A 12,305-nucleotide genomic window follows, 5' to 3' on the forward strand; every position below is an offset into this window, starting at 1 on the left:
TGGAGCAATGGTTGTACAACCTTTAGAAAATACTAAAAACATTGAATGGTGCATGTTAAATGAGTAAATCATGTAGTATGTGAAATATATCTCAAAAGCTATTTATAAAAAGAAGCAAAGAAAAACGGACCACTTTACTTTGGCTATCAGGTTGGCTTTCTTTCTTTCTTTCTTTCTTTCTTTCTTTCTTTCTTTCTTTCTTTTAACAAATGATGCTAACATCATGCCTTGGCCAGGGTGCAAGCAAATAAGTACTACTGGAAGTATAAATTGATGCATACTTTCTGGAAAACAGTTTCAAACATATATCAAAATCCTGAAAATATGAATAACCTTTGCTCCAGCCATTCGCCCTCTAGGAAATATAGCTTAAGGAAGTATCTAGAGATATATGCAAAGCTTTATACATAACAGTGCTAATTGCACTGTTATTTTTAATAGCAAAACAAGAAAACTAGAGGCATCCTAAAAATCCAACAATGAGGAAATAAAGACATTATTATACATATATACATAAATACTACCCATCCATTAAAAATTATGTTGTAAAAGGCAATAGCAAGGAGAAATCATCACAACTTTTCATAATAAATGAAAGACCAGGCTACAAAGTAATATGTAGAGAATAATTTCAATATTGTAAAACAAAATTACTGAAAATATATACTTTAAAATATTAACAGCGATTTTCATAATGTGACAGGATAATGGAAGATCATTTTTATTTTCTTCTTTTTTCTGCATTGTTCTAATTTTCCGTAGAGAACATGTACTAGGCTTCTCCTGACAGGGAAAGTAGAATTTTAATGTGTTTCGGATTTTCCGCTTACTTGGCCCATCCTCTCATCTAAGGTACAGTGACTGATGGGTTGTAAGAATTGAAGCTCAAGAATCTCTGAGTTAATTTCTGTGATGCTTCCCATCCCTAAGATTACAACTGTGATACTCTATCCTTAGACGATTTCTTTCTGCAATCCACCTAAGGCGTTCACAAAGACAGATTCTTCCCATTTTCTTGTAGACTCCGTGGCCCCCCACTCGCCAAGAAGGACAAGCTACGGTCTTGAAAAATAAGGTTATTCAGCAGTCGGGTGGGGAGGTTGTGGAGGACAGAACATTGCAAGATGAGACCAGGCGAACCCTGCAGAGACCTGGAAACGATTTTTCTCTCCCAAAATATAATTAATCAATTATGTCCAAAGAAGTGGAATCAATATTTTTATAAATGAGATGTTCATACGCCAAGAAGGGATTGTTGCAATGGTCACATCATCTTTCACCTGCTAATCCAATGTAAATTATGGGCCCTTTAGCTGATGTCTTCGGCATTTGCCAACTGAACTTTTTTCCACTTTGGCATTCTGTTCACGAATTTCCAATTCTTCTACCCGGCCCCCGGCAGATGCAATGTGCCAGGGTCTCTTAATAAGCAATACACCACTAATAACGAAACCTTGTATTCACTGGCTGCCTTCCTCTCCCGGGCCTTGGTAATATCTTTGCATTGATCTTCCCAGCATCCTCTAGGACACAGGGAAATGATGTGTGATTGGGAGCACTGGCAAGGCTTAGATAAATTGCAGCTTGATTGAATCTTTTTAATGCAAGAAACATTTATTAAGTGCCTACTATGCACTGCAACTACTCCAAGCACTGGAGTCACAAAGATAAATCCCATAGTCACTGCCCTTCGGGGCTCACAATTTAGTGGAGGAGGCAGGAACGGGGATAAGTCGTGGCCTTACATCATCGGAGGCTCTGGGTTGTAGATCAGAGCATGGCATTATGGGAGCATGGAGATTGAACAATGATCTCTTCCTGTAGAGAAGAGGCTCCGTTCCCCACAGTTCTCAAGGGTGAGGAACTGCTCAGCCCTCCCATAAGGGTAAGAAGGTGTTCTGGTAATAGAAGGGAAATCGAGAAAAAGGGGTATCACCTTCAAGGAATACAATTAAGGAAGGCTCCAGAAAGGTGGAAATAGTACAGAACAGGCTGCCCTCATGTACCCCCTTTATAGACATCTGTCGTTTTGCCTATTTTGCACCCACCCCTCCTTCATCTGGTATACTCTAACTTGCCTGTGGGGCTCCATCCTTTCCATCTCCCAGTCTGGTGAGGCTGATGGCATGCAACACCATCATGGATTACACAGCTTGATAGGGAACTGCCACCCTCATTCTGGTCAAGGTCAGTGCCTCAGGCAGGGGCACATGATCCAGTTTAGCTCTGGAGAAGTGAGTCTGGGATTTTTGATAAAAGGCACTGTCTCTATGTTGGTTATATATAAATAAAACTGGAGAAAAATTTTAATTACAAATGTAAAATTAAAAAGTAAGAGAAGAAACAACAAGTGTTGGCAAGGATGCAGAGAAAAAGGAACACTCGTGCACTGCTGGTGTGAATGTAAACTGGTACAGCCACTCTGGAAAACAGAGTGGAGGTTCCTCAAGAAGTAAAAAATAGAACTACCCCACTGTCCAGCAGTCATTACTAGATATTTACCCACAGGATACAAAAACACTAATTCAAAGGCATGCATGCACCTGTATGTTTATTTTCATTTTTTTTAAGATTTTATTTAGTCATTCATGAGAGGCACAGAGAGAGGCAGAAACATGGGCAGAGGGAGAAGCAGGCTCCCCACAGGGAAGCTGATGTGGGACTTGATTCTAGGATCCCAGGATCACACCCTGAGCTAAAGGCAGATGCTCAACTGCTGAGCCACCCGGTGTCCCGCACCTCTATTTATCGCAGCATTATCTACAATAGCCAAGTTACGGAAGCAGGCCAAGTGTCCATCAACAGATGAATGGATAAAGAAGAGGTGGTATATATATACATATATATATATATAATGGAATATTACTCAGCAGTAAAAAAGAATTAAATCTTGCCATTTGCAATAACATGGGTGGAGCTAGAAGGTATTACACTAAGCAAAATATGTCAGCCAGAGAAAGAAAAATATATGATTTCACTCATATGTGGAATTTTAAAAACAAACTAAAAATTGAGCAAAGAAAAAAAGAGAGAGAGACAAACCAAGAAACAGAGAACAGACTAATGGTCACCAGAGAGAAGGTGGGCAGGGGAATGATGGAAATAGATGATGGGGTTTGGAGGGCATTTGTCATAAGCACAGGGTGATGTATGGAAGTGATGTACACCTGAAACTAATATAACACTGTATGCTAACTACACTGAAATTAAAATAAAAACTTAGTTTTTAAAAATAGTAAAAAAAAAAAAAAGTAAAAGAAAAAAGGCCTCCATCTGTGGTTACTAAGCTAGTAGATTGAAAACCTAGAGCTTGCCAGCACCTTGGGAGAGCCTGAGAAGGAACCAATACAGAAAACAATAAAGTTGAGAAGGGGACAGAATAGCAACCCTAGTGACTTCATTTTGTGAACAACAAAAACCTCTTTTGCTTCAGTTTGCTTTTTGTTTTTAATTACTTACCACTGTACAAGTATTAGTGAACTGATACACCATTCCAGGATTTTGAGAATTAGGCCTATAGAAACAAGGAAAGTCGTAAAGAGAGCCTCCGGATGACTTCAAGTGAGGAAGCTGTCACCTAGAGGTGGTAGGGGCACCAGATCACACATAAGTTAGTTGCAGGGCCTGGAAAGAATTAGGTCTTGTGATCTGGGACAAGTACCCAATGTTGTACAGCACTGTGCCCTACAGATGGTAAGAACAGCTACAGCAATAATAGTACCTAACACCACATGCCAGACACTGTTAGGAGCCCTTTACAGATGTTAACCTAAAATCCTCCGAAAGGTAGGAATCACTGAGAGAAGTAAGGAATTTGTGGAACATTTCCAACTCTCTGAGCTCACCATCCACAAGAGCAAGCTAGGATAGGGGCTAGAGGTGAACTCAAGGTCAATGCAGGATGTCCTAGGGTCCCACAGGTAGAAGGAGACCTAATGGTGATGCTGAGCATGCCTCGGGTGATCAGAGTCTCAGGACTCTATCAGAGACTCACGAGTCACTTTAGGGGGTAGAGGAAGGGGTCCATGGAGGATATCAGGCCTCTAGTCAAAATGATCTGGGCTTATATCCTAGTGAAGGAAACAAAGGCAGAATTGTAGTCAGGGGGCTAAGACTCACAAGTGATCTTAGCCACTGCTAGCTCATTGCCACGGGTAACCTTAAGTGCTGCTGCCCTGGCCCAGCCCCTGGGAATGAACTGGCTTGCCCATTGCATTATGGGTAATCTATGCATTATGCACTGTTATTGCCCACCGCCCATTGCAGGGCTTTGAAAACCCCTAGAAGGCCCCCATCACCCAGCTCTCATGCTGGTCAGGCTGCCTGCCTTTGCCAGCAGCTTCTTCTCCTCAACTCAACCTTCACAGGTTACCATAACAACTCATTTAGCTTTGTGTCCCAATCTGCCTCCTGCCTCTTGATTGAAAACATATTTTAAACTCACCTTTTGACACTCCAATATTCTCTTTCAGATAAGGACTTAGACATTTGCCCACTTGTCCTGTGATGGCAAAGTGAATCTCCTATATCTTTTGAAAGTGCAGAATCAATGAATGTGTAAATGAGCCTCCATGGTGTTTAGCAAGGGTCTGATACTTAATGATTCTGTAAAACATTTGTCATCTTGAATGAACTACTAGATAGAGTGGGTGGGTGGGTGGATGGATGGATAGATGGATGGATGATGGATGGATGGATGTGTAGCTGGACATTAAGTAGATGTAACCATGGGTGGATGGATGGATGACAGATGGCTGGATGGATGGAAGGGTGGGTGAATGAATAGGTAGATGGAAGGATGGGTGGATGGATGGATGTATGGATGGATGGGTGGATGGATAGGTAGATGGTAGGATAGATAGCTGGATGGGTAGACGAATGGATGGATGAATAAATAGTTGTGCGGAAGCATGAATGGATAGGTGGTGTATGGATAGATGAAAGGCAAGAATCTTTGCCATTGTTTTACTTTTTAAGATTTCTGGCAGAGTGCACCTCTTTCTTTTTTTTTCAAGAAATACACTGTATATCCTCATAGAGTTTAAAGACCAGCAAGGGAGACAGAAAAAACATAAATAATTATCCCAATAAGTAATTAATTTCAACCACATCAGTACTTAATGGAACTTCTAGGTGCTAAGGGAACATATAATAGCAGTCCAAAAAATCAACTAAGCCCTCCCCAAAGATAGTTCAGTAAGCCAAGACCCAAAGTGCCACTAGGAGCTGGCCTAGGAAAGAGGAATAAGGTTGGGGGGAAATAGGTGGGAGTTTCAAGCAAAAGTGGTTCAGGCTGAAGAGATGCCAAATAGCATGCGAGAGGCCTGAAAGAGCATGGTTTCATAGATTGAATGAAAGAACAAGGTAGCAAGAGCTGAGGGAAGCTTAAATGTCAAGAGAAGACAGTGGAAAGGTAAGTAGGACTCTAGGTCATGAAGCAATTTTAATGCCAGGTTAAGGATTTCGGACTTGCTTCTGCCTGAGACAGTGAGCAGTTGAAGGCTCTAGCATAATCAGACCATGAGCATGCTGTCTGGAATAGTAATGAAGTCAAGAGAATGGTGTCCATTGTGTTTCCTTCCATCCATTGCCTCTGACAAGGTGAGCAATGAAAGCAAGGTTTCTTGATCATTTTTGTGTTTGATTCTCATCAGCTTCACAGGGTTACAGTTTGGCCAAGGTGTAGTTGTTGATATAATCTCTGCCCTCCCTTTAAGTAAATGACTGCTGGCGTATTTGGAAGACCCTTGTTTCCATGCTCCTCAACACATTGAGTGCTTACTCTATGCTCGGCACTTACTAAAAGCTCTACATGTATTATCTCATTTAATACCCCCAGTATTTTAGGGTAATATTTGATGTGTTACCGACTTTACGGATGAGATGGTGGTTGAGAGATACCATGTCACTATGCACAGTCACACAAACCCAGGTATATTTTTAAAACATAGGCTCTTTTAGCTAAGCTACATGGACTATGGCCTTCCCTTTGTGCCTTAAACACTGCTCAAGAGAAATAATTTTCCTAGCCACTGTTTTTGCCAGACATAGGGTTCAGAGAGCTGTTTATTAACACTGGAAAGGCATATGTCAATGGAAATGGCCTACAAGTTTCTAAAGAGGCCCTGACTCTATAGGCCTAATTTAAATTCTTTGAACTAACCATATACTCAGCCTGGGCCTGATGCCTGACCTTGTTGGATGTCACCATTTATTTGGCTGTGGTGTTTAATCAAGCCATTAATTCTCCATATGTATTTGCCCCTACTTGGACACAGAACCTTTTGCTGTAGAGAGAGTCCAATATCAGACCCCAGTCCTTATCCAAGGTAATTCTCACCCACAAATAAGGGCTGGCATCTCCCCTGCATCACTGCCCCACCTTCATATGAATGGCTGGGATGTGTCCTACCCTAATGATAAAGGTCATCAGGAGGGCTAGCCTCATGATGATGCTGCATAGACTACACCCAAACTTGTCCTGTTTATGCACCAATCTGATTTTATACACCAGGGAAGTGGCCTTCTGCTCCTACTACACTACCATAGGAATGCTGCAGAATGGAAAGGACCCCCATCTTGTCCTCCTTGGTGATGATGGTATCTCTCCTGCCAGATAAGGATTCAGCAAATATTCCCCTCATCCTCCTTGAACTCAAGTAGTAGCTGTGCCTGTAATCACTGGGAAGATCTGACACTTCCCTTCTCTAAGCTTCTCAGATGAAGATACAAGATGAGCCTTTTCCATATTCATCCACAAGTGTCTCACCAAGTAACTAGGGAAGTTAGCAGTCTCCCCATTTCAAATATCTAGAAAATAGAGCTGCATACAAGAAAATTTCACCTACCTGTGTCTACTTCCATTTTCAGCCTACAAAATTTCCTGAGCTCTCAAGGAATTGTCCAATAGTATCAATTTTCTCTGTATACCTGATGAAAACTGCAACATTTATGTTTGCTTGTCCAGCATCCATATAACACATCCTCCTTCCCCACTGCCTAGAAGGTTTTGTTTAAAATCCTACCTCTTCCACATGAATCCACAGGACCCTTGGGAAGCTTACTTCATCCCCAGCTCCAGGCATAGAGTCTAACTCATTGTCAGCCAACCATTTTCACACTTTCCTGTGCTGACTGTGGGCCCATGACTTAAGTTGGCCAATCAAAGGGAATGGCTGCAGTGATACTTGGAAGAGTGGTTTTGCTCTCTTCTGCTAGATATGAAGAGAGAAGTATGTAGTCCACATGGCCACCAGCAGCTGTCAGATGAAGCCTGACCAATGGAGAACAGAAAAGAGAGACACTAAAAATGTCATTGTTTCCTGACCTAAGAAATCTCCCTATTATTGTGGCAATTGGGACTGGAAGGTTGTTGTGGGGTTTTTTTTCTGGTTATTTGGAGGTGCCAGCATCTCACTGATAATTCTCAAACTTCTATCTCCAGCTCACAGCTGTCTCCTGAGTTCTGGACTCTCCAGATGGCATCATTCCTATCAGCATAAAACATGTTGAAATAGCTCTTGTGTCAACTGAAACTAGCTAGACTGCAGATCTCAGCTTCCTACAGGAAGACTCCTTGAAAGTGCTATCAGTACTCATCACATCCGACTCTAGATTCATTCCCTTCTACATCCTCTCCAATGGACCATCTCAAACTTTGCCTACACCAACCACCACCTCCATCTTGCCACATCTTCTGATTCCACTGCTCTGCAAGATGTGGCTCAGTTGGTCACCCTCTTCTTCCTGTAATACTTCTTTCATGATGCTTCTAAGACATCATTCTCCTGCATTTCCCCCTGCCCCAGGCCTCTCCATCTTGTCTTCTTGGTGGCTTTGTCTCCTACTTCTTAATGTGACACAAAAAGCCCCAAGCATTTCTTCTTAGATCTCTTCTCTGGCTACACTCTCTCCCAAAGTGATCTGACCAAGCCCTATGTAAATATTACCGACAAGCTGATAATTCCCAACTTCCCCTCTGAAGTCCAGACTTTTTAATCTCCACCTGGATCCTTCACACCTAATTTAACCAAAAGGGGAGCTGAGCTGACACCCACACCTGCTTCTCTGGCAGATATCCCCGTCTCAGCAAATGGCCCCTTCACTCTGCTGTTGGGGCAGAAAAGCCAAGACCCATCCTTTACTCGTCTTTTCCTTCCACCCCATGTGCCACACAACACAAAGAAAGCCCTGTTGGCTTGACCGTGAACCATGTTCTGAATCTGCCTGCTTCCCATCACCTCCACTGCTGCTTCCAAACCACCAGCAATACCTTCTATACCAGAATCTCTGCTTCCTTTCTTCTCCCAGCAGCCAGAGTAATCTTCCAAAGAGGTTAAGAAGTAAATAAATAAATAGTAATCCTATCATCCACCTACTCAAAACCATCAATGACCACCCATCGCACTCAGAATTAAAACCCATGGTTGAGGGGCTGGTGCTGCTTCCTGGTCTCTGGCCTCCCTTCAAGCCCATGGCTGCCTCACTGTCTCTCACTACCATGCCAAGGGTCTTCCTGCTGCCCTTCCTGCCATCACTCCAGACCTATTTCCATCTTGGGTCTCTCTGCCTGGAACACTTCTTTCCCAGATGTCAGCGTGGCTGGCTCCCTCCCTTCATGCAAGTCTTAACTCAGACGCCACATCCTTCAAGATGACTTAGCCAGCTCCAGCTCAGCCCCTCAAGCTCCATCCCCTCCCCCTGCCTTAGTTTCCTTCCTTGCATTTGTTGCTACCTGACATTGTGTTATAATTCACTTGTCTGCTCTCTGCCGCTGGAGTGGGAGTCCCATGAGGCAGAGACGTAATCCAATGGGACCCTTGTTATCTACAACAGAACCAGACTCATGACACACATGTTACAATATCATGGAATCAACACCCAACTTACTAAGGAGGCTCTCTGCTCAGATGAGCTAGCCCCCTGGTGACCCAAATTCAGTACGTCCCAAACTAACTCTGACTCGCCCCGTTACTGCTCTGCCCACAGCCCCTACATCCCTTCTATAATTGTGTTCATACCATTGGCCTGTGCCTTCCACTCCCGACAGCCAGCACACATGTTGCTTTGCCAGAGGGCTGCACCCAGGCTACAGGAAGCCACTTTTTCTGCACGCACAAGGGGCCAGAAGTGCTCAGGATTTGTCTCCACTAGGGGCTGTCTTTAACCAATGATTGACACATGCAAGTCTTGGACCTGCACTATTGATGGCTCTGAAATGTGACCTTCACTGTCTTCAGGTCTGAGGCTCAGTTACCCTGGACTTTGCCACCACACCATTGCTTGCCTCCTTCCCTGCCACGTCCTATTTTCCCACTTCTCTCCCATTTTTTCTTCCTTTTAGAGATTTTATTTACTTATCCATGAGAGATACACAGAGAGAGACAGAGACATAGGCAGAGGGAGAAGCAGGCTCCCTGCAGGGAACCAAATGCGAGACTCGATCCCAGGACCCCAGGATCATGACCTGAGCTAAAGGCAGATGCTCAACTGCTAAGCCACCCAGGTGTCCCTGGGAATCACTTCCTAATAAAACACTGAGTATGCATCATCTTCTCAAAAGCAGCCTCTGCTTCCCAAACCTGTTCCTTCCATTTCCCCAACTCAGGGATGAAACCTCTGTCCATTCAGTGATTCAAGCAGAAAGCCAAACTTGCTCCACCCTCCTTCTCCAACTGATCCTACCCAACACACCCCCTTTTCCTGACAGTTGTCCCTTCTCGTCCACTTGTCTCCATCCCTGCTCCCACTGCCCCCTCAGCCTGGCCCCAAACGTGTTCCTGGCTTATCAAAGCCTGATGGAATGAAAAAAACCTGCAGACTGCTCTTTCTCACCTTGCTAACCAGAGCAATCACAGCATAGCACTTAAAATTGTCCACCAGGACCAGGTCCATGAGATCACCTCCTGCTTCCTTAACTACACGACCTAACACCAACAAGTGTACTTATAGTTCATTGCAGGTGGCTTCTTTGCATTTTGTTACAATAGAGTCCTCCTCTGCTTGAAGAGAACCCGTCAAATACCTGCATTACCCAGGCACTGACTAGGCACTGGTGAGATGGTAATAAAAGGCACAGCTCTGTGGAGAACATAGACATGCAAATACTTTAAACAATTAGTTAAAATGCCACACTAGCTAATTCTGGGATCCACTTAGACCAGAACTATGTCATGTCCATCTTTAAATCCCCTCGCATCGTGCCTAAAACACAGAGGCTTATAATGAATGGATGGACTTGGCCTGGTAAGTCAAGTATAAGTATTTCCAGAAGTGACACTTTTGCTGCGCTTTGCAAAATGACAAGGGAAGAAAAGGACTTGCCAGGTAGATGTCAGACAATGTGCAAAGGCATGGGGAAATGAAAGAATGGGGTGTTTTAAGGAAAGAGAAATTGCACCAAATATCTGGAGAATCACATGCATAATGAAGAGTAGCTAGGTTGGAATAGAACCAGGAGTGAAGGAATGTGACTACAAAGTTCATGAGTCTGGACTGAATCTTAAGATAAGACGGAGCCAGGGAAAGTTTTTGAGCTTCACTACTGGGTCAGAGCCCAGGGAAGTAAAAGTGTTAGACTGTCCCAGTCTCCTGTCATAGAAATGATTCTTTAAAATTCCACTGTTTGGGCAGCTCCAGTCGCTCAGCAGTTTAGTGCCGCCTTCAGCCCAGGGCGTGATCCTGGAGATCTGGGATCAAGTCCCTCATCGGGCTCCCTGCATGGATCCTGCTTCTCCCTCTGCCTGTGTCTCTGCCTCTCTCTCTCTCTCTCTCTCTCTCTCTCTCTCTGTCTCTCATGAATAAATAAATAAATAAAATCTTTAAAAAAATTCCACTGGTTGTTCATGCTCTTCTAGCCTAAATATCTGTACTCCGAGTTCCATGTAGGCACTGTTCTGATGGTGCCAAATCTTGCATACTTAGAAACCCATCATGGAAAGCTGTCACCAAGGTTGGCAATCACTAAGGGAAGTCATCATTTGGCCAACTGTTTAGTCCAAATGGACGAAAAATGGGTTCTGCTATCAGATCATACCAAACCAAGATACTCAGCATTGGGAGACACATTTGTGCTTGTGTGTATGTGTGTGCACCCATCGACATATGCATGTGACTGTGTACTTGGTTCTGTGTGTGCCAAGGATGGGTTTGGGGTATTTGAGTGCATACGATGTGAAATTGCATGCATGTGCATTTCGCTGGGCGGGTTGAACTTTTTGAATGTGTGTGTGCTTGTGCATGAATGTTTAGTACGTGCATGTTTGCATGTGGACCTGTGCGTGTTCACATATTTGTGCCTGCGTGTGCATGTGCCCATGTTGGAGAGGCATGTCTGTATGTGCAAGTCTCCACAGGTGACATGCAGATCTTCAGCCTGGCATGTTTTGTTTGCAAGGTGCGCAGAGCCTGCTTTCTGCCAGAGCCAGCCTCGTCCCTTCCTGCTGCACGGCTCCCCATTGCTCATTAACGCAGTCTGCATTGGTTACGCCCCTGGCAATGGGCCTCTGTAGAGAGTGTTAAATATCGCAACTGTTTATTGCTTAATATTTTTCATGCTAATGGCAGACTAATTCACAGGGATTCAGGGCAGTGTATAAAACACCTTCTGCTGACTGCTCATTTCATGCCAAGGAAGGACTTGGCAACCAGCAGCCCCTGCCCCAGGCCTCTTTGACTCCACATGTGATGCCATACCACCCCCGATTTGGTCTTCCCTGAATTAATTTGCAGCCAAGCTGAGTCCACAGCAAACAGCAATATTTGCATTTCTCTGCTGAGTGGGTGGTGGGGAGAGGGAAGCTGCGGCGAAAGCCTGAGAGGTCAGCGCACTTGGCCCTGGAGAAATCAATTTTAAGAGGAGAAAAAGGAGATAGTACCAGAAGAGATTCTGGAAATGACCCAGATCAAACCATGTCCATGTTTTGCTTGGCCATAATCCGGGACCATGGCCATGGCAAAAGCCTGCTTGACAATGAGCAGTAAAAAAGCATGTGCCTTTCACACAGGAAACTTGCAAGGGCCACAGCTTATTTTCTGGGCATTTACTCTTTGCTGGCAGGGCACCAAGCTTTTGTCTAAGAATTTTCTCATTGAATCTTCAACATTAACACTTCTAGGCAAATAGTCACGTCTTCTTTTCACTGATAAAGAACCTGAAGTTCCAGACAGTTTAAATGACACTGGCAGTCAGAGCCAATCAACTAATTAATGACAAAATTAGGCGTCCGGCCCTGGGCTTCCTGACTCCATATTCCAAGCCCATTACTAATGTTCTGCACTTCAGAGATTGTACATCTGAGCCCCAA

This window comes from Canis lupus, chromosome 8 (genome assembly GCF_048164855.1).
Source record: "Canis lupus baileyi chromosome 8, mCanLup2.hap1, whole genome shotgun sequence".
NCBI classification, from domain to species: domain Eukaryota; kingdom Metazoa; phylum Chordata; class Mammalia; order Carnivora; family Canidae; genus Canis; species Canis lupus.